The sequence below is a fragment of the Danio rerio genome, chromosome 12, assembly GCF_049306965.1.
Source record: "Danio rerio strain Tuebingen ecotype United States chromosome 12, GRCz12tu, whole genome shotgun sequence".
In the NCBI taxonomy this organism is placed as follows: Eukaryota; Metazoa; Chordata; class Actinopteri; order Cypriniformes; family Danionidae; genus Danio; species Danio rerio.
The window spans coordinates 46,750,001-46,772,500 of record NC_133187.1 but is presented as its reverse complement, the minus strand read 5'-3'; the positions used below and the strand labels follow the sequence as shown (position 1 = coordinate 46,772,500).

General features: G+C 39.3%; 2 protein-coding genes across 4 annotated transcripts in view; one reads left to right on the top strand and one right to left on the bottom strand.

The window, feature by feature from the left end:
* The window catches only part of insyn2a (inhibitory synaptic factor 2A), a 75,102-nt gene extending 72,565 nt beyond the window's left edge, over window positions 1–2,537 (bottom strand). The window contains exon 1 of the mRNA XM_002664032.8: window positions 2,110–2,537. The gene's annotated coding sequence lies outside the window, so the exon portion shown is untranslated. The remainder of the gene's footprint in view (window positions 1–2,109) is intronic.
* The window catches only part of dock1 (dedicator of cytokinesis 1), a 525,870-nt gene that overhangs the window by 257,990 nt on the left and 245,380 nt on the right, over window positions 1–22,500 (top strand).

Here is a 22,500-nt window from a genome sequence, read left to right as displayed (position 1 = left end):
AGAAAACGCCCCTGGAGTTTGACGTCAGCCACCCGTTACACTTTTACTGTCCCACGTTGTGAAGTGATTCCTCACAGCAAATGTAAACAATACTAATAATAAATAAATAAATAACATAATAATTTTAATAATAATAAATAATAATAATAAAAAAACAATAATAATGAACCAGTAATAATTAATAAAAAAGTAATCTGTAATAAGTTCTACTGTATCTGTAAGGGACTGAAAAATACAGGTCAGTGTGCATTTCTCTTACTCTCTCTCTCTGGCATCTACTTGAGAAGGTGTATTTATGATGGGAGTGTGTGAGACAGCAGTGACGTGTTCACAAAACAGCCAATTGGAAAACAGCCGTGATTCTTTAGGTGAACCTCAGATAAATTCTCTCTCTTTATTCTCCTGCTCAGTCTGTGTTTCTGCAGCAGAATGTTCTGCTTGCCTGAGCCGTGTGTGTGCGCGTGTGTGTGTGTGTGTGTGTGTATGTTAGGGAGCATTTTCCTCACGTTTGTCCGGCAGGTTTGTGTCCTGAGCTATAACAGGCAGTATTTATCTCTATTAAGCTCTTGTTAGGGGTCTTTCATCAGGCCACTGGAGCCATTGACACATTTAAAGCGATAGTTCAGCCAAAAGTCAGAATCATTTGCTTAACCCTATGCTGCTGTCGACCTCCATGACAATATTTGTTCTTTAGAAACATATTTACACAGCTTGTTTTACTACAATCAAAGCATTTATTGACCACTGATGCTCTTGAAAGTCATTTGCATTGAGATATTTTCTCTCTTTAAAACCTTTGACATGAAGTTTGATTTGTTGATTATAAATATATTATTGCAATTTTTTTTATCTTTTTATATAATATTTTTTGAGAAGAAATCTGATTGTATTTTTTAAAGATATATATATATATATATATATATATATATATATATATATATATATATATATATATATATATATATATATATATATATATATATATGAAATAAAAAAATAGTTTGGAAAAATATATTTAGTTTTTTTATTTATTTTATTTGTTTATTTGCATTTTATTTTTTTTATGTATTTATTTTTTTACGTAACATTTTTTATTGTTATTTTGTATTGTTTTTTTGCTTGCATTTCATTGTAATTTTTTATTAGTTTTTTATTTTATTCATTTTTTTATTCATTTTTTACTTTTGTATATTTATTTATTCATTTATTATTATTTATTATTTTTAATTTTTAATTTTTTTCACTTATTTTTTTATTTTTATTTATTTATTTTTTTACTTATTTCATTTTTTTTACTTTTTTATTTTTACTCGTTTGTTCATTTATTTTTTAAACTTATTTTTATTTTTTTTACTTATTTTCTATTTGTATTTATTTAATTTTATTCACTTTATTTATTTATTTATTTATTTATTTATTTATACAGATAAGTAAAGTGATTTAGTTGGGATTCGGTTAACTTATATTAATTAACGGCCCACGTTTGTGTCACAAACACCTATCATTACAGATAGAGTCAGATGCAGAGGAATTCATTCATTCATTTATTTTCTTTTCGTCTTAGTCCCTTCATTAATCTGGGGTCGCCACTGTGAAATAAACCCCCAATTTATCCAGCATATGTTTTTCGCAGCAAATGGCCTTCCAGTGGCAACCTATCACTGAAAAACACAGAGGACTTTTATAGGATATTAAATGTGCAGCTTGAGCATTTTGCTGAATATTTCCTTTTCGTGCTTCACAGAAAAACTAAAGATTGTGAGAAAATGCTGAAATGTACACGTTTGAGTGGACTAGTGGTTTAATGCTGTCCCTGATTTAACCTATAGCCTAAAAACACAGTTTCTTAATCCAACAAGTCAACTGTTTTACAGTTCAAGCCACCATAAGCCGTTTCTCTCTCTCTCTCGATCTGTGCGTGGGTTGAAATAAAAAGATTATAAAAATGCTAAATGAAGCATTGCGCTGGTCGGATGAAATGCCACAGGATCAGATGATCTGCTTCTGATCAGTTTCCTCACCGCAGCAAGTTTCCAGTGAATGTGTCTGTGTTGGCAGCGTGAAGCTTGATTTGCAGGAGTTTAAAGGTGATGAAGAGCAGAGACTCACCTCAGACACGGATCAGTGATGATGATGATGATGAAGGTGTGGGAGAGATGACCAGCACATGTCTTCCCTCTCCATCCGTCAGGGCTTTAGATTAGAGTCTGCCATGCTGGAAGTTTCTCCGCGTGCTCGCTCAATCCCCACACATCCAGCATAAGAGATTCCACTAAGATCTGCTCCAAAACACACTCACACACACACGCAAGGCAACTCACGCCGTGTGTGTGCTCCCGACCGGCTCCCCCGCAACTCTCGCTCGCTCGCTCACGCATGCACACACACACACGCACACATGCACACACACACGCACGCACGCTCACACACTCACGCACTCAAACACACACAGCCGACAGGGTGCAGCGAGGTCCAGAGCTCAGCGATGGCATGTGCAAACACCAGACATCCATCCTGAAGCAGACGCTCCAACAACTGAGAGACCCACCAGCCAGAGAGAGAGAGAGAGAGAGAGAGAGAGAGAGAGAGAGGAGGCGGGGTGGAAGTCAGAAAAGCAGACAGAAAAAGGAGTGAGAGAGAGAGAAGGGAAATGGTCAGGAAAATCCAGCTTTAGGTCATTTGGTGACCTGCTGATTTACATTGTATCTTTAAGATCTGCACATTCATTCATTCATTCATTCATTCATTCATTAAGTCACAGATTCTTTCATTCACAAATTCATTCACAAATTCATTCACGCATTCATTCATTCATTCATTCATTTCTTCACTCATTCATTTATTCACATATTCATTCATTCACTCATTTATTCATTCATTCATTCATTTACACATTCAAACGTTCATTCACTCATTCATTCACGCATTCATTCATTTACACATTCATTCACACATTTATTCATTCATTCATTTACACATTCATTCGTTCATTCACTCATTCATTCACACAATCATTCATTCATTTACACATGCATTCATTCACACATTAATTTATTCATTCATTTACACATCTATTCATTCACGCATTCATTCATTCACACTTTCATGCATTCACGCATTCATTCATCCATGCATTTATTCATTCATTCATTCATTCATGTATTCATTCATTTTTGCATTAATTCATTCACACAGAGACACATTCATTCATTCACACATTCATGCATTCATTCATTCACACATCCACATTCATGCATTCATTCGTTCTTGCACTTTCATTCACACATTCACGTTTTCATGCATTCATTCATTCACACATTTATTTATTCACGCATTCATGGGTTCACGCATTCATTCACACATTCATTTTCATGCATCCACACATTCACTCATTCATGCATTCATTGATTCACTCATTCATATATTCACACATTCATGCATTCACATATTCATGTACTCATTCATTCACGCGTTCATGCATTCATTCATTCAAGCATTCATTCTTTCACACATTAACTCATTCACACATTCATGTATTCACACATTCAAACATTCATTCATGCATTCATTTATGCGTTGTTTCATTCTGTTCTGAAAACTGTTCAGTAATTCAGTGTTTTCACTATTTTGCTCTTCTTCAGTTTAATTAAATTTTCTCCTCTCTTTTGCCACTTGCAGCTGGTATTTTGTGTTTTGAATTTGTTATTCTGACTAATTGTCATTTAATTGTCAGTTAGGGAAAACACTCTAATGCTTTTTTGTTGGGTGTGTGGGGGCTCCCTCACTATGAAATTTTTAATCTTTTAAAATAATTTCCCACGTGTTGCTTAATGGAGAGAATGAGTTTTTCAACACTTTTTTAAACATTAATTGAATAAGTAAGTACATATATATTTTACTTCTTACAATAATAAGACACTGTTAATCATTTTAAGTGCAATTTAAAGACTTAACTACAGTAGATGATTTTGTTAACTAGGCAGGTTAGGATAATTAAGCTCAGCAATTAAGCTAAATTATTGGATAACATTGGTTTAATCTGTAGGCAACCCAAAAATGTGGCTTGTAATGTTGACTGTATTTTTATTTTATTTTATTTTATTTATTTATTTTTTTATAAAAAAGTGTATTTAATACAGCCAGACTTGAAAAAAATAAGTCTTTCCCCTGAAGAATGTGTTTAAGGAAAATACTGTGAAAATTGTCTTGCTCTGTTGAACATGACTTGATATATTTGATAATTTTTTTTTTTTTTTTTCCCACTTGACTTAAACAGTACACTACCTGACAGGTATTGTCGCCTATCCAAGTTTTAGGAACAACAAGTAATAACTTTTAGTTGATCATTTGGTATCAGAAGTGGCTTATATGAAAGGCAAAGGCCTCTAGATTACGCTTCTTTTACCAAAATAAAATATGATCATGCCTTGATTTTTAATTATTTCATTAGGACCTAGTCTGACTTTGTTTAGAAAAAAAAAAAAAAAAAAAACTTGTCACACAACAGAAATAATGTCCAGTATAGAATATAAAGTCATGTGGAAACAGAATGAATATTGTGTCTGACTCCATCATGAGCTTGGAGGACTGCATCCATACATCTCTGACATGACTCAAATCACTTATCAATAGTCACCTGTGGCAAAGAAAGAGTTCTTGCAGGACTTAGAGTTCATCCCGATTATTTGGATTCATCTTCAATGCCATCTTACCCCAGACATGCTCAATAATGTTCATGTCTGAAGACTGGGCTGTCCAATCCTGGAGCACCTTGACCTTCTTTGCTTTCAGAAGCTTTGATGTGGAGGCTGAAGTATGAGAAGGAGCGCTATCCTGCTGGAGAATTTGCCCTCTCCTGTGGTTTGTAATGTAATGGGCAGCACAAATGTCTTGATACATCAGGCTGTTGATGTTCATCCACTCTGCAGATCTCTCGCATGCCCCCATACTGAAGGTAACCCCAAACCATTATTTTTCCTTCACCAAACTTGACTGATTTCTGTGAGAATCTTGGGTCCATGCGGTTTCCAGTAGGTCTTCTGCAATATTTGTGATGATTGGGATGCAGCTCAACAGATGATTCATCAGAGAAATCTGACACTTTTCCAAATGATCAACTAGAAAGCAAGTTATTATTTGTTGCTCTTAATCGTCAGGTAGTGTTTTATGTATGCATGTGTATACACAGTAAGTTTTGCTGTGTTGAATAAACTCTTAAAGGGTTCAATTTAACATTGCACGTGAGTGTATTTGGTCCCACTCAGAGTTGGTGTTAAATTAACACTTTTCATTGTGTTATTATTTTCAGAGTAAAATTAACTCAAGTTTAAGTTAAAATTTAACACTGGTCAACACTGAAAATTGTTAAGCTGTTTAACTCTAAAGAGAAATGAACTCTGACTGGTGTTCCTTAATTTAACACCAAACAGAAATTAACTCCGGTCAAATGTTAATGCATCACTAATAAAGAGTTGATTTACAACACATATGGTGCTGCTTTAACTGTCATTATTTCACTCTGGTGCAATTTTATAATGCTACCGAACATACTAAAAAGCGTTAAACAACAAATAAAACTGAAAACGAAACTCAATATCAGTTAAACTTTTATTGAAACATTCAGGCTTACAAAAATACAGTGCAAAAATATCAAGTCTGCATAAAATGGCAATATGGTACAATATGAAGTACAGAATCGGTTAGGGATGTAACGGTGTTGTAAATACCGTCATACCGCAATATGAATTTTTTTCGATATTACCGAAGTCGCATGACTCGGTAAAACTATAGGTCTTCTGAGAAAATTTGCTCAGGTGAATGAAGCGAACGGGAGGTAGCGAAAACTACTATTCCCATCAGCCCATGCTTGACCATCATCCCTTGCGGTCTGTTGTCGCTACAGATCCAGTAATGCGGAAATGGAGTGTGCTGCTAGAAGCGGGGATGAAAAAGAGCTGGAAAACTCTAAAGCGGGTGTTGTCGCCGCGCGCGTACTGAATAGTGGTGTTGTCGCGCGCGTACTGAATAGTGGTGTTGTCGCGCGAGTTCTTATCAGCTGTGTTGTCGCGCGCGTACTGAATAGCGGTGTTGTCGCGCGAGTTCTTATCAGCTGTGTTGTCGCGCGCGTACTGAATAGCGGTGTTGTCGCGCGAGTTCTTATCAGCTGTGTTGTCGCGCGCGTACTGAATAGCGGTGTTGTCAGCACACTGTTCAGATTGATGCAGATATGAGATCTCTATCTCACTCATGATTTGTCCTCTCAAGTGGGGGAAAGACAATGCACAACGTTACCCACTGCTGTCAACCTGGGCCAAGTCATATCTCTCTTGTCCCAGAAACCTCAGTCCCAAATGAGAGGGTTTTTTTCTGTTGCAGGGGACATTGTAAATACCCAGAGATACCAGCTTTTACCAGATTATATTTATATGATAATTTTCCTTTAAACCCATCTCTATCTAAGTGAGTGAGTGATTAAATGTTGAGTGAGATGAGTTTTCAACAATACTAAATTGAAACTTTATTTTTTTTACATGGTTTAATATTTTTTTGTTATTAAAATTGAAGTTCCTGTTTCAAAGCTAACAGATAGATGACTAATTTGTATGTCATTGACACTTTTGGCACTTTTTTGGAGTATTTTCATAAGTTTTGTTTTTTCCTGTAAATGATTCAATAAATACCGTACCGTGACATTCATACCGAGGTATTATCGTACCGTGAAATTCTGATACAGTTACATCCCTAGAATCGGTTGTACCATATTTTCTTTGAAGATCAAATGGTTTGAAATAACACAGCTCATTAACATTGACAACTGTTAAAACTTTGTCTGCATGCAGTCTGACTGTAAATGCATAGCAATGCTCATCAAAACATACAGTTTCCATTAGTGTGCCACATAACAGTACATTTTCATCTTTGACAGCTAGAGTCATGATCTTACAAAACACTGGCATCTCACGTGCTACTTCTGTGCAGATAATAAAGTCAGGACGATACTCTGTGCCATGATGTTTGATCCACTTTACAGCATAGACCATTTCAGTTATTACCACACCTAATGTTGAAGCAATCTCTGGGCCACCTCTAATTTCCCTGAGTTCCACCATTTTTCCTGGGCCAAGAGTCAGTCTGTATGATTATATGCATATTATACTCTGATGGTGCTCTAATACAGGGGTTCCCAAACTTTTCAGCCCGCAACCCCCAAAATAACAATGCCAGTGACTCACGACCCCCAATATCCTCTGAGGTGGTTATAAATACAGAAACCTTGCATGCAATGACGCAGACACACCAATTAAATTTGTGTCAGTGCTTTAAATGTGCCAGAAAGTATAACCTGATGTTATAAAATCAAAATGCATCTGACGCTATTGCTGCCTTTAATATAATGTAATTACCCCAGGGGTCCCGACCCCCACTTTGAGAACCACCGCTTTAATACATAACACTTGATTCCGATTGGTTGACAGACATTAGACACCGGTTGTCGCTTTAATTGGTAAACTTTAAGGCAGTTCCAAGTGTTTGTCACATTTGAAATCCCCATCACGTCGCCACATTATTTCAGATAGACTTGCAGACTCTGGCAGCAAAAGAAAAGAGGTTTTTATCAGTCCGCTGGGTGACAAAGTTGTTTCTGAGGAAGAACTGGGAGTCAGGAAAGTTTGTGAAATGGATTCAAAGCTGAAGTTTTGTCTGAGTTATTTAAAATTGTCATGAAAGGCTGTAAGTTGTGTCTTTTATCGTGTTATCAGTGCAATCTGAGTGAAACGGCTTTTAGAACACGACACAAATGTAGAGAGGAACTTGGTTTTGTCGCTTGGTGAATTAGTTTGGATGACTGTGGTTTGCTATTGGTGGATCTCAGGTGACTGACAGGGTACTCCCGCCCTCACATAGAGAATAAGACCCTGAAGGGGGAGGGGGAGTTATTTTAATCAGGATTAAAGGGCATCTTTTATGCAGAAATCACTTTTATAAGGGGTTTAAACACAGTTGTGTGGCAGCAGTGTGTGAATATAATTAGCTTCTAATGGTACACATGTATTAATGTTGTGTTTTATAATCACACTTCATAAAAACAGTTTACAGAAACACTTTAATCGACATTCTCCCTTTATACGTGTCATCAGAGGGGAAAGCCCCTCCCACATGTGACCATCTCTTCCTCATTAGCATAGAATGTTAGTCTTGGGCTACGTCCGAAACTGCATACTTCCATACTATATTGTACACTAGGGGTGTAACGATACACTCAGCTCACGATACAATGTGTATCACGATATAATGTTCACGATTCGATATGCATCACGATATTTGGAATAAAAATTGAAAATCAAAGTGAAATGCAAATTTTATTAAAAAAAATTTAATAACCAAGTAAACTATTTTTTATGTATTTCTTTTGTTTCAACTTGTTAAACTGAACCGTCTTTAAGAAAATAAATTATTGAAATTATTCAATTCAATTGAATTTAACAGTAAGAGCTTAAGGCTTTGCTTGGTCACTTGCGTTTTTGTGTGTGCAATCCACATTTCCAGGTAATCAGCAATTCTATAAAATAATCCTGAACTGATGTGTATCTGTCTGAGAGGTTTTTATGGATGGCTGTCTTCATGTTGGGCATGATAAGTGACAGGGTGGCCGTCTTTTCATTACACAGGACAGTCGTGGCTCTTTTCAGCAGTTTAGCCAGGTTTACTATTTCTTCGGCGTCGCTGATGTCGGCGCTATCAAGTGTATCATGTTGACGTGCATTTTTGTGTACCTCTGTACTCAAAAGAGTTCATGCTCGTCGTAATCATAACTCTAAAATGCGATATGATTATTTAAATAATGTGCACGCTTTTTCATTTCATTTCCACTGCTGTTCATACTTCCCACACGGCTCCTGAACGATCACTCTGTTCCACAAACTGAATGTTGTGTACTACTTTATTACCTGTTAGTCACAACCTGCAGGTTCTGTTCACTGAAGCAGACGCGCGCGCGTCTATCATAGTCCGCCCTCTGTAGTAACAGCTCTCGGTCAGCTCACGTCATGTGTGATTTTGCGGCCGCCAATACATCATTATATGAAGACAGAATGATATTTTAGGGTGAATTGTACCTTATAAATACAGCATGTGACTATTTTAACACCATAAGGAGGTATCCAGGTCGCTGTGCAAAGTATGTAAATCACTGTGAAGACTTTAAAACTTAGGATGTTTGACCCAGTATGCATGTCAAGAAGCGGACGAGTCTAAAGCGATGACTGTACAACCGAAATGTTGCAAGACGTCTGATTTTGAGAGGATGGGCCATCCTATTTCAACTCCACTCAACTTGGTCTGCTAACATTACTGCTGCTGCAATCTGAACTTACGTGCGACAGCAGGTGAAACGTAGCTCACGTGCAAACAGCTCATCTAATAAGAGAAAACGGACGTCATATCGTAATCAAATCGTCATAACTCCACAATGCATATTAAGACATTTTTGCATCGCAATAAATCGTACAACGATAAATCATTACACCCCTATTGTACACTAAAATCAGTACGCGAGTCGAGTAGTATGTCCGAAATCATGGAATTCGAAAATCCGTATGCGAGAAGTACCCCGATGACCTACTACTTCCGGTGAGGTTCTGAGGTGCACATTCCATGCATGCTGCGATATCCCATGATGCCCCATGAGAGAATTCTTAAATGGGAGTGAAACGACGCAACTGTCGCAGGTAGGTCACGCGATGATGACAAGATGGCGGATGTAGTGCGTTCGAATTCCATTCATACTACTTACATCCATACTGTATAGACCGTTTCCTTAGAATGCAAAATGACCCATCATGCTATTAGTCTATGCACAAAGAGAATGCTAAGAACTTCCGGTCGGCAGCTGATAAGTATAAACAGTCACATTTAGACAGCTTTGAAACGATAGTTTTAACCTATTCGCTTTTATTGTGTTTGAACTAATACTATTGTCGATCAGCGCCACCTCCTGGACTGATCATTTAAAAAATGCAATCTATAGGATGGAAAACAACTGCTGTGAGGCATTCTCCCTCATTCTCAGATGGCATCTTCTGCCGTTTAAATGGAGTCTCGTCATTGCTTAAGTCAACATTTTCTCTTACTTTCAAGTATATAACCAACCCAAACTTCAAGAGTTCCCACTTAGATATGCTTGGCATTTATAGCAGGTTTGGAATGCTGTCCCGGGAGAGAACCCTGAGCTCGGAGATATTTGAGCCCAGGGCTCCTGCCCTGTCTAGAAGCATGGATCCGAGATCAGGTAGGTCTCGATCGCTCCCCCTTTAGAAGGGAAGAAAAAGGAGGAGATGGGGTGGAAGGGGGGACTCTTGCAAAAAGAAGATAGAGCAATAAGGAGAAAGTGATCCATTTATATTAAGCTAGGATCATTCTGATTGGATTATTACTGATTACGGATGAGTGGCCAGCAGTGCACAATCATATCACGTGCTTCTCTCGAAATTAGTTTGTGAAACTTCACAAATGTAACTCAACATAACATGTTTGACGCACACACGATCTCACTACGGCATTCGCATTCCAGATCAAAGCTCCATTTTTACAGTAAAGCAAAGGCTCTCTTTTTAGCTCTGGAACACATTGAAAAGGCTGAAGGACACTATTTTATTATTTTTTCTGACTCAAAATCTTGTTTCTCCATGGAAGCTGAAATGGCAATGAAATTAAAAAAAACTCTTGCACACACACGTAGCCTACTGTACTGTCCCACTAACACATTGATTGAATACGTGTCACAAAGTGAACATAAAATGGCGTTTGAAATGACAGAAAACAAAAACCAGGGTAAACACTACACGACACAACACCAACTGAATGAAAAATAAACGGCTCCTGATGAGAATCATCATGCTAGTCAGCCAGCAGAGCATCAGTAACGGAATTTTATTGGTCATTTTTTGTAAATTGCATGACTTGCATACCTGTTAAGCTTCATGACCGTAATCTGGTTTGCTCTCTGTCTGTGTGTGTGTGTGTGTGTGTGTGTGTGTGTGTGTTTGTGTGTGTGTGCGTGCATTAAAGAGCCGCTGAGCAAACAGCTGACAGGTCGGGAAAACACACCCACACACACACATTCACTGTATTTCTTACGGCAGACACATAACCTGGGAGAACTTTTTTCTTTCGCACTTGAACCACAGATCTGACAGATTATAACGGCTTTAACACACCTTTCAAAGTTGTGACACAAAAACATTCTGTGATTCACTCAAAACGCTATTGAAACCCATTTTCTGAGCGGAAATTACCACTTGTAAACGCTGTAAACGGAAGTTCTAAACATTCAGAATAAGGAGAATAAGGTGAATAAAATGTGCAACCACTTACCTCAAAAAGTAGCAAATGATTATTATTTTTTTTAGTGTATACATGTGTGCTTAACAGAGCAATATAATCACAAAACTACAGCAGATAATGATAGAAGATGCTGATTCGACAAATTCCATGTGAAGGATACGAATGTCAAGCCTGCAGGAGCCCTGTGCAGTGTGTGGCCGTACTAGAGGAGAAGAGAGGAAAATAAAATCAATGTGTGCAGCGTCAGCATAATGCATTTTCTTACTAGTAGCCTTTATGAGGGCAGATAAAAAAATAATAATAAGACAAGGGGAAAATATGAAGTAACTATAAAAGAAATGCTGTGTAGATGAACCAGACTACCTCTGGGAACTCTTAGAGGGACAGTTCACCCAACAAAACACACACAAACAAACAGACACACAAAGACACACACACAGAAGGTAAAAACGCAAACACACACATACAAACAGCATATTGTGATATTTGTAATATATAATATTGTGATCATTACCGATGCATGAAAACATATGTATTATTAACTATAAATCATGTATTATAAATGCGCAGGATATATTTTGTTTCATTTATTATTTCACAGACTAAAATAGAAATGAATAAACTAAAGAAATGTTGAAAGGCAATATGAAAAAGTACTAAAACACACACACACAAAAAATATTTAAATATAGAAACCTTGTTCAGAGAGCTGAGAAAGAGTGCAGTCAGAAGTGCTTCAAGTGTGTGAGAGACGCAGATCACCTTAATTAAGCTCATTTCCACACACATTAAGCAGTTTAACACTGTCAGCTATATTGGTCAGCTATAATATAATTACACTTATCTGTTTACTTACTGGCAGCTTTTCAACCTGATTACTGACACGGCTCAGAGAAAGTTGATCTCACAGTTTCATCAAACGATTAGATGGGATCAAATCTAAAATCCAATTAACTGACAGACTATTTTTGCGTGTGGGAAAAATAAATGACTAAAATAAATATATAAATAAATATATACGCAAGTAAATAAAGTGTGTTAAGATTTTTAAGGAGGGCCACCGGAGGGTGTGTTCTAACTATGGGGGATCACACTCCTCAGCCTGCATGGGAAAGTCTATGCCTGGGTACTGGAGAGGAGGATCCGGCCGATAGTTGAACCTAGGATCCTGGAGGAACAATGCGGTTTTCATCCAGGCTGTGGTACACTGGACCAGCACTATACCCTCACCAGAGTGTTTGAGGGTTCATGGGAGTATGCCCAAACAGTCCACATGTGTCTTGTGGACTTGGAGAAGGCATTCGACTGTGTCCCTTGTGGCATTCTGTGGAGGGTGTTCGGGGAGTATGGGCACTCTGTTAAGGGCCGTCTCATCCCTGTATGAACAGAGCAGGAGTTCGGTTCACATTGCCGGCAAAAAGTCAGACTTGTTTCCTGTTGGACTCCAGCAGGGCTGCCCCCTGTCACCAATTCTTTTTTTTTTTATGGACAGAATTTCAAAGCGCAGCCTTGGGCTGGAGGGGGTCCGGTTCGGGGAGCACATGATCTCATCTCTGTTATTTGCAGACAATGTTATGTTGGCTTCATCAGACATGGACCTTCAGCATGCACGGGGGCGGTTTGCTGCCGAGTGTAATGCGGCTGGGCTGAGAATCAGCACCTCCAACTCCGAGGCCATGGTGGTTTGCCAACTCCAGGTTGGAGGAAAGTCCTTAACCCAGGTGGAGGAGTTCAAGTATCTTGTGGTTTTGTTCACGAGAGAGAGAAGGATGGAACGTGAGACTAATAGGTGGATTGGTGCAGTGACAGCAGTACTGCGGTCGATACCGGTCTGTTGTGGTAAAGAAGGAGCTGAGCCGAAAGGCAAAGCTCTCGATTTACCAGTCAATCTAAGATCCTACTCTCACCTATGGTCATGAGCTTTGGGTCATGACCAAACGGACAAGTGTTCTTCGCAGGGTGGCAGGGCGCACCCTTATAGATAGGGTGAGAAACTCTGTCACCCGGAAGGAGCTCGGAGTAGAGCCGCTGCTCCTCCACATCAAGAGAAGTCAGCTGAGGTGGCTCTGGCATCTGTTTCGGATGCCTCCTAGACAACTACCTAGGGAGGTGTTTTAGGCATGTCCCACCGGGAGGAGGCCTCGGGGGAAGACCCAGGACACGCTGGAGGGACTATGTCTCTCATTGGCCTGGGAACACCACGGGATCCCTACCGGAGGAGCTGGAGGAAGTGTCTGGGTAGAGGGAAGTCTAGAGTTCACTCCTATTGCCGAGCTCAGACTGCATGATTTTCATAGTAGTATGAAGTAGTCGTGTCACAGATGTTTTGTGGACTATCCGGGCTAGCATTTTGTTGCTGATCCATTTTGCAGTGTGAACACAGCAGCGACAAAATAAGTAATTTGTCCAAACTATGTGTCACAACCAAGAACACGTCGTATATCTTTTGTTATGAATTACATAATGAGAAAGAAGCCTTTAATCGGGTAGAAAATTTACATATTTGCTCACCTGGGTTTGAAGGGAATTGGCAATTTCTCCTCAACTTTATTCTCTTTTGACCTAGTTGTCATATTGCTCAGTTGACACATCAGATGCGAGTGCTCCTGCCAAATTTCCACTAGTTTTCCTCCATTTCTTGGTTCAAAATAAACTGAAAATGACCGCTTTTAACGTCTCCCCAAGCCTCTCGCTGGCCTGCAGGTACACACACTAGTGAATGCTGCTCTCTCATTGGCTGTAGTTGATCGCCGATGTTATTTTCAGTCAAATCTCATTTCACAAAGCATGATCTGAATCGTCGACTCATCGTTGTCAGCGACTCATCGCCGATTCTCTCAGGAGGCATCTTTGATAGTTCATACTGTGTGACTGTCACTCACGTGCACAAGCACTGGTTTACCTGCGATTTCAGGCATTTGTCGGTGATTTCTCAAAACCTGTCATCGAGTCAACATCGGGGCTAAAATCATACAGTCCGAACTCAGTATAAGACTGCTGCCCCCGTTACCCGGCCCCAGAAAAGTGGATGAAAATGAGATGAAATAAAATGTCTCTGCGTGTGTGTGCTACAGATGCTGCGGATGTCTCCAGATGTCTGTGTGTCTTCAGCACCCGCTCGTCTTCAGTCAGTCAGTGAGGACTGAGTCTGAGCTCCTGCATCTGTAGCTGACGGAGCCATTATTGAATTAGTGTGATTTAGTGGTAAATGAACACGCTCCAGCGCCGTAATAAAAGCGCCTCGACCTCAAGCAGGAACACTGAAGCATTAGACGAGTGAGATGTTCAGCCAGCGCACATCCTGTCCTCGCTTTCAACACTTTTATTATTAATACAATCAAATTCTGGCTTTTTACTGTTCATGCTGCTTAATATAATGAAAGTCAGGGTTTCTCCTGCTTGATGTTCAGCTCTGGCCAGGAGATCTGCTGTATTAATAGACATTGACATTCACTCTGCAGGTGCTCCATTGACGCAAGTGTTGAAGCCAAAGTGTGGCTGGAAAATGATGTTCGGTGCAGTTTCTGATCTGCAGGTGTTCGATTATCAGCGTCATTTATCATGAATTTTACTGCTTTATGATCATTGCATATATTAACTGCCTGGTTATTGTTTTTTTTATTGTTTTAAAAGACTTTTATGATGATTCTCTCTTGATCTGACGTTGCAAAGTGTCAAGACGAGACAAAAAAATGTTTATATAGGACATTTTTTTTCTAATCGTTCGTTCGTTCGTTCGTTCATTAATTCATTCATTCATTCGTTCATTCATTAATTCATCCCTTCATTAATTCATCCGTTCATTCATGCATTTTCCTTTGGCTTAGTCTTTTATCCAGCATATGTTTTACGCAGCGGATGCCCTTCCATCCACAACTCAGTACTGGGAAACACTCATACACTCTCACATTCACACACATACTCATGCATTATGACAAAGTCATCTCACTCATGGGTCATCTTTAAAAGGCCATGAAACCCCCCTCTAGTTTAGAAAAAGTCAGGAAAGTGGGTGTGTCTAGCTCGGTTTAGGTGGGGGTGTCAAGGGAGGGGAAGAGGGGAGGATTTTAATAAAAATGGGAGTTTCCATTTTGGCTCACGCTGATATTCACAGAGGCAAAACAAACACACAGATGCAAAGGAGAAAGACAGAGACTGTTTAATGACTTTGATATCGCACGTCATATAAAAGAAAAAAAAACTGCATTTCTCGGTAACTCAGATGCCATCGATAGGTCAGAAAGCTGTGTGTGTAGACTATCCTGTCACTAAATGCGTCAAAAATTCATCACGACGGTCGGTAATAGTTTGATTGCGCTGTTTACATGTTCACATTTGGAGAGCTGCATTTACAGCAGATCTTTCAGTCCATAATATTGTAGTGATATTAACGCTCTGTAAACTGAGTAACTTAGAAATCATTTGACTAAGGTCTGTCTTAAAGCACTGAAAGAGTACTGCTGATGATACAAACTAACTTTGCCTCTGAATAAACAAACTAAGACCACTGACCGCTTACCAAATCTGTAGAGACAGGACAATCAACACCAACTGGAGCCAACTCGTTATTAAAAGGAGACGAGCAGCAAATCCGGATTTCACCATTTCCAGATGAGAAAAGCTCTTGAGTAAAAAATGCCCTTGCCTTGATTTGCTCGCCGATGTCTTATGCATCTGTCAACTGACTGTATTTACATCTTAAAAGTCAGATTTATTAACAACATTAAATTGAAACATTTAATTTTAGTTGGCTTTTTTTGTTGCTCAGCAATAAAACAAAGACAGTAAAGTTTACATTAAATTCAAAATTATGATTTCTGTCAAAGGCATTTGCCCCCAACCACCTCCCCAGCATTCTCCCTCTCTTTTCAGATGAGATGGAGGACTAAACCAAAGGTTACCGTGGGCCAAAGTTGGGCATGAATTTGGGCATCTCTGGTCTATGGCGATCAACGATTGTCTCATTTACTAGTAGGCGGTGCTGCATTCGCCATATTTAGCACTGCACTTTTCCCCATTTAAAACTATACGAGTGACGCGTCTTCTGTACACTATAGTCTTTGACTACAGCCAATTTAGTTTATTCAATTCACCTATACCGGGAAACCAGAGCACCCAGAGGAAACCCATACCAACACAGGGAGAACATGCAAGCTACACAGAAATGCCAACTGACCCAGCCAGGACTCGAAACAGTGACTTTCTTGCTATGAGGTCACTGTGCTAACCACTGAGCCCCCGTGCTCCCCATAAATGCAAATTTATTATCATGATTTTTTGGTGGATCTGTTTTGGGTCTAAATTGGTGAATACATTATGATGGTTCAAATCAAAAAGTATGATGCGGTTTTATATACTAATTTTATAATAATATTAAAGGGTCACAAAACACCAAAACACATTTTTTGAGCTGTTGACAGTCGTATATGTGTCCCACACTGCTAAAAACACTATTAGGACACCTATATTTCACTAAAAAGTGTAAATTGGTTGTTTTTGCGTTATTTCAAGCAAATTCGTATTTCCTGTTTGAAACGAATTTTTGAAGCTGCGTCACGGTCATGAGATAATAGCGTGTATTCCAGCGTGCAGACTGGACGTTTGTACCAGAGTGTGTCTTATTACGTCTTACAGTGTGCTGCATTATTGCATGAGTAAACCTTGGTTCAAACCAATCAGCGTGCTCTATTGTGAAACTTCATTAATATTCATTAGTCACAGTGTTTAGACGACAGAGACGCCACGTTGTATCGGAAAAACAAGCGTGAAGTGTTGCTTTTATAGTTTGCTGCAGTTAAGTTTTGTTTTCAGTTTCTCTCTGTGAGAGCGCAGCTGAAGTCACGTGTGAATTAACAGTGTACGCGACGCTCGACAACAATAACTTAACTTACGTGTCTAAGGAGGATTATTGTTTACCTGAGAGCTGTTCTCATCTGCAAACGCTGAGATCCGGATTTGCTTGTAGTCTTCTCTTAATAAAGACGCGGCTCTAGTTGCTGGTGATTGTCCTGTCTCTACAGATTTGGTAAGTGAGCGACCAGTGCTCTTTGTTTATTCAGTTTGTTCGTATCGAACTAAGTTAACTATTGCACCGAGTGTAAACATGTTAGCACAACAACCAAACTTTAACCTCGTGTAGGATTTTCACTGCATTTAGTGACCGGATTAACACACGCGGCTTTCTGGACACTACCTGCTGTGTGCCTCTAAGTTTCCGGGAAATGCGGAGGGTTTTTTTCTCTCGTTCGCCGTGCGGTATCAAACATTGCATGAAAAATACACGCTTAGAGCAGTTCCTTGAATCAAATATCTCGTTTGTCGCGAGGGACATGACTGAATTCCCTAAATGAAAGAGCCAAACTGCAGTTAAAGTCCACCATTTAATAATTTGGCAAATAATTTGACTACAGATGTCCATGTAAACACAGTCACTTTCTCCCGTGTGTGTGTGTTTTGACTCTGAAACTCAGTGGGTGCCCAAATAGACAATCCCAGACCATCCTTCTTTAGTTCCTTCGACACTCCCCTCTAAACAGAGCTGGACACGCCCACTTTTCTGAATTTTTCCAAAGTAGAGGTGTGAAAACACCCTGCTGAAACGAGGGGGTTTCATGGCCCTTTAATATACACTGAAAATATATTCAGCAGTTTCCTTGTGTTTGTTGTCTCATTACAAACAAAAAATCAGAATGTTAAATTAAGCATTGATTTAATATTGTGAGTACGCTATATGTCTTACTGTATATTAAATTAAGTAAATGTCTATTTGTAAAGCACATTTATTGCATATGGCCATACATCCAAAGCACTTCACAATCTCTCCACACCCCCACCAGTGTGCAGCATCCACTTGGATGATGCGACAGCAGTCATAGGACAACGGCGCCAGTGTGCTCACCACACACCAGCTATTGGGGGAGTGGAGATACAGTGATAGAGCCAATTCAGTGGATTGGGATAATTAGGAGGCCATAATGGGAAAGGGATGATGGAGGGGAAATGGCCTGGACACCGGAGTTACACCCCTACACCTAATGAGATGTTCCATGGGATTTCGAATGACCACAGAGAGTCAGGATCTTGTTTTAACACCATTTCCGACAGCAACCTAGTTTTTCCCATGTTGTCTCTTAGCTTCAGTGAGTATGGTTAACATTATTCACGTCTCTCAAAAAAATGAAAAGCAAATCGTACCCCGAACTTTTCATCAGTCAAGTCCGTGTGATAGTAGTGTCCGTGTAACCCTAGCATGTTTAATAATATGCTCCATTAAGAGTTGTGTGAGTGTTTCCAACCGAAGCGCATCCTGTGGAACCCAGATTGATTTGTGTTCAAATGAGCTGGAATCCTGAATGTCTCTCTGAGGAGTTGGTCACTCTTGTGTTGTTGTTCGCTGCTCTTCAGTGTTTGCTTGATTAGTTTGTGCTGTTTTAAAAGAAGGGCTGACCTTGAGGAATCTCCAGAGCTGAAGTCGGGGAAACTCTTCTGCAGCGTCTCATTCTTTCTCTCTGACTTTTATTTGATCGACCTCCTTAAGAAAACAGTTTCCATGGCAACGGGCTGAGGAGCACAACACAGATGAAGGCAGAGATGAAGCTCAGAGATGCTGCCTGTGTCTTTGTCTGAATGAATGAGTGAAGGTGAGACGGATGAAAAAGAGGAGGTGGTAGTGAACAAATGAGGGAAAGGGAGAGGAGGAGGAAGTGGATGAATGAGTGAAGAGAGAATGAATAAGTGAAAGTGAGGAGGGAGTGAATGAATGAGGGAAAGAGAGAAAAGGGGGGAGAATGAATAAGTGAAAGAGAGTGGAGGCAATTGATGAATGTGTAAAGGAGAGTGAATGAACGTAAAAGGAGGCAGTGAATGAATGAGGGAAAGAGGAGCAGGGGGTGAATGAATGAGGGTAAGAGAGAGGAGGGGGAGAATGAATAAGTGAAAGAGAGAGGAGGCAATTGATGAATGTGTGAAGAAAAGTGAATGAACACGTGAAAGAGGAGGAGGCAGTGAATGAATGAGGGAAAGAGGAGCTTGGGGTGAATGAATGAGGGAAAGAGTGAGGGGGGAGTGGATGAATGAATAAAGGAGGGGGAATGAATAAGTGAAAAAGGAGAAGGGAGTGAATGAATAGAGGAAAGAGAAGGAGGGAATGAATGAATGAGAGAAAGAAAGAGGGAGTGAATGAATGAGGGAAAGAGAGAGGAGGGAGTGGATGAATGAAGAAGAGAGAATGAATAAGTAAAAGAGAGGGGAGAGAGTGAATGAATGAGGGAAAGAGAGGAGATAGTGGATGAATGAGTGAAGGAGACGAAATGAATAAGTGGATGAATAAGTGAAGGAGACGAAATGAATAAGTGAAAGAAGAGGAGGGAGTGAATTAATGAGGTTAAGAAAGAGTGAGTAAATGAATGAGGGAAAAAGAGAAGTAGTATTGGATGAATGGGTGAAGAAGAGATAGAATGATTAAGTGAAAGAGAGACGAGGGAGTGAACAAACGAGTGAAAGAGGGAGTGAATGAATAAGTGAAGAGAGAAAATGAATAAGTGAATGAGGGGAGGGAGTAAATGAATGAGGGAAAGATAGGCGGAAGTGTATAAGTGAAGGAGAGAGAATGAATACTTGAAATAGAGCAGGGAGTGAATGAATGAGGGAAAGGGAGAGGATGGAGTGGATGAATGAGTTAAGAAGAGAAATAATGAATAAGTGAGCGAGATAAGGGAATGAATGAATGAATGATGGAAAGAGAGAATGGAGTGGATGAATGAGTGAAGAAGAGAGAGAATGAACAAGTAAAATAGGTGAAGAGGTGAATGAATGAGTGAAAGAGGAGGAGGGAGTGAATAAATGAAGGAAATAGAAAAGGGAGTGAATGAAAGGAAAAGGAGGAGGTAGTGAATGTATGAGTGAAAAATAGAAGGAATGTATAAGTGAAACGGAAAGGAGGGAGTAGTTGAATGAGTGGAGAGAGTTAAGAAGTAAAGGAGAAAGAAGGGAGTGAATGAATGAGTGAAGAGATAGAATAAGTAAAAAAGAGGAGGGGTTGATGAATAAGTGAAGGAAAGAGAATAAATGAGTGAAAGATTGGAGGGAGTGGATGAATGAGTGAAGGAGAGATAGAACGAATATTTGAAAGAGAGAAGGGAGTGGATGAATGAGTGAAGGAGAGAGAATAAATGAGTGAAAGAGAGGAGGGAGTGGATGAATGAATAAAGGAGAGGTAGAATGAGTGATTGAAATAGACTAAGAGGAAGTGGATGAATGAGTGAAGGAGAGAATCATTGAGTGAAAGAGAGGGGGAGTGGATGAATAAGGGAAGGAGAGGTAGAATGAATAATTGAAAAAGAGACTAGGAGGGAGGGAATAAATGAGGAAAAGAGAAGAGTGAATGAAAAAGGATGAGGGAGTGGATGAATGAGTGGAGAGAGAATGAATAAGTGAAAGAGAGGAGGGAGTGAAGGAGAGACAAGGAGGGAGGGAAAGAGAGGATGAAGAAGTGGATAAATGAGTAAAGAAGAGGGAATGAATAAGTTAAAGAGGAGGAGTGAATAAATTAGAAAAAGAGGACGGAAGAATGGTTGAATGTTTGAAGAAGAGAGAATGAATGAGTGGAGAAGAGAGAATGAATAAGTGAATGAGGGAACGAAAGATGGAGTGGATGAATGAGTGATGAAGTAAAAGTGAGAGGAAGGAGTGGATGAATGATAGAGGAGAACGAATGAATAATTGAATGAGTGAATGAATGAATGAGTGAGAGAAGTGAAGGAGGGATAGATTGAATGAGTGAAGGAGTGCATGGTTAAGGTAGCAAATGATTAATTGAATGATTGGGTGAAGGAGTCAGTCATTGAGGTACTGAAGGAGGGAGTGAATGAATTAATTAACGGGTGCATGGACAAGTAAACGAAGGAAAAGGTAAATGAGTGAGGGAGTGAAGGATGCAGTGAATTAATAAGTGAAGAAGTGAGTGAATTAATGAATGAGTGAAGGAGGGAATGATTGAAAAAGGAAAGAGTGAAAGAGGTAATGGATGAAGTGAATAGTTGAGGTTGTAAGTGGTTGATTAAATGATTGGGTGAAGGAGGGAGTGTAGGGGGGTGAGTCATTGAGGTAGTGAATGAGTAACTTAGTGAGTGCATGAATAAGTGAGGAAGTGAATGAATGAAAACCATGTCAATAAAGTGGATTGAATTGAGTTAAAGAGACGGTAAATAAGGGAGAATGGGGGAGTGAGTGAAATGAAGTACTGAATAAATAAGGCAGGGAATTAGAATGAATGAGCCGGTGAATGAATGAGTGAATATAGAGTGAGAGAGTGAATGAGATCTGTTGAGTTCTCTTGTCATCTGAGCACTAACACATCATGCAAATGCAAAGGCTTTTCCATCAGATGCACATGAATTGATCATGTTGATGTCACACTGAGAGCTGCACATCTGCATGCTTTCAGCCTTCCACTCGTCCTTCTGTTTAATGAATATTCTTCCATTCCATTCCAGCCTTTTTTCATTATTCATCCACTTTTCTTCCATTCCTTTCATTTATTTGTTCTGTGCATTGTTTTATTTATTAGTCACATTTTCCATTCTTCCATCCATCTGTCAAAAACTAAAAGCAAGGTAAACCTGATGGATGTATGGATTTCATTTTATTAATCCATTTTTTTTCCACTAATTTAAAATGGTCCTTCCAATATTTGATGACTTTTTTATTCATTCCTCATTTTCCACATCAGCCCATCCATCTATTTATTTAATTATGATTTACTCAACAATTCATCATTCATCTGGTTTTGTCCATCCATCACTTCTCTCCAGGCACACATCCAATCATCATTTTCATCCATCAACAATCCATTTGTTTAATCCACCCATCCTCCCCACTGTCCATCCTTCATTTCTTCATTGTTTTTCCACACATTCATATTTCATATCTGTCCACCCATACATTTATCCATATTTTCTGCACATCCGTCCAGCCATCCATCCATCCATCCATCCATCCATCCATCCATCCATCCATCCATCCATCCATCCAGTAAGAGTTTGCTAAAGCCAAAATAGGTCATGGCAACAGTGGAGACCCAGGTACACAATTACAGAATGTGTTTTTCCATCATTTATAGGATTTACACTGATGTTTATATTACAGCTTTGAATTTAA